We start from the raw sequence: 1799 nt of genomic DNA on the forward strand, positions 1-1799 counted from the left end.
TAATTAATTGGAGGGAGACCTGTATTTCTAAATAAATTTGATCAAAGTTAAAACATAATATAATACAGGTAGTTGACTAAGTTCAAAGCAAGAGAACACGGATGGTTTCTTTATTTCAATAAAGATTCACCAAAGTACATACAGCCCAATCTTAACCTATCATGTGTTTTCTGCTGGTTAGTTATGAATCATAAATTTTTATCACTTTAAAATGAAAAAAAATAAATAAATAAAAAATTGATTTATGTAAAGTATGCACTAAGATAAGTCACTCTTCCAACTTTTTAGGACAATGTTATACACAGTATATCAATTTTTATAGTTGTGTTAAAGAATTATAGTTGTGATTACATAACACATGATCTGTGATATAAGTAGGTTGATCCCGGACATGCCAATTAGTACCTCTTTTGGCCTAATGCATATTGCTGCTGATATCATACATGTATTTCAAAATGTATTCATCCTTCTATACCCGTTTATATGTAAATGCTATTCCTCATTCTGTGATTGGCTGCAAAATATTTAATTATTTAAATGTGAAAAAACCCTAGATTCTATAGAATCTGTAAGGTTGTGATTAGAGAGCAATGCCTTAAGCTGGGTAAAAAATGCGCTGACAGTGCTAGGCTAACGCGATTTTATGAAGAGCACAACAGGAAGGGCGAGGTGTGCACAGCGGATCGTTTTTAACGGCAATCTGCCATCGACAATTAACAGACAGTATCGTCCAGCGCTCAGATAGAAAAATTTGTCAGCCAAAGGTCGTACGGTGCATTGTATGCCTGACTTTAAACACCACACTTACAGCATCATACTGACAACAAACCAAATGACAACTCTACAATCAAATATATTATTTTCATGTGTAAATAATTGATTTTATTTATTTTTTCACTACACCACATAATTCACCTTATGAGACAGAAACAAAAATAACAAATCTAACACCGAGTTAACTCTGGGCATATGGAAACTCTAGTTTATCATAAATAAAGATAATTTCTACTCATGAAGTTTAATGTGTTAATTATTCAGGTTATGCCGGGAACCCGCATACACAGTCACACCAACCCACACACTGGGAAACGCACCCACCCACCCCCACCCATTCGCTCACCTCTAGTTTGACACGACAGGAATCCTATTTATTACGATACATTCACACAAACTATTCGGAAAGCATACGTACCTAAAACAAATAAATTTTCTATTTTTAGACAACACAGTATCTTTGCATCTGAACCAAATTTGCACCAATTCAGATAACACTATGGTTCTGGAGCACCATTGAAAATCAGAAATGCAAACCAATAGGTATGCATATAAACTGTATATTTTACAGGTATGACCCTACTGGCCAAAAAAGTTAAATAATTTGGGTTAAACGGGTCATCATTTTCCATTTAAATTAAGTGAACTGTCATTAACAATAGAGAACCTAAAATGTAGAAACACAATCTTTGTCAATCCACAAACAATGTCGATTTTTTTCCGGGTTTATTTCCCCATCTTTACTTAATGGCTCACACGAAAGAATAATGCTATTCAATTTTCGTAATAAAAATAACAGACAGTTTCAAACTGTATCAAATATACCTTAATACAACCTTATTTCCTAATATTTGTCTTCAACAACACAGTTTAAAAACAGCATGTATGTAATATTAATTTTAATAATAAAATAATAATAATAATTATTATTAGTCTTTCAAATTGACATCCCTGAAATGAATTCATGAAATTAAAAACACAAAATTTAATTTTTTAGTAACAAAACACTTGATATAATTTCACCA

Source organism: Anneissia japonica, unplaced genomic scaffold (assembly GCF_011630105.1).
Source record: "Anneissia japonica isolate Jap-2015-1 unplaced genomic scaffold, ASM1163010v1 scaffold7731_len1735946_cov199, whole genome shotgun sequence".
NCBI classification, from domain to species: Eukaryota; Metazoa; Echinodermata; class Crinoidea; order Comatulida; family Comatulidae; genus Anneissia; species Anneissia japonica.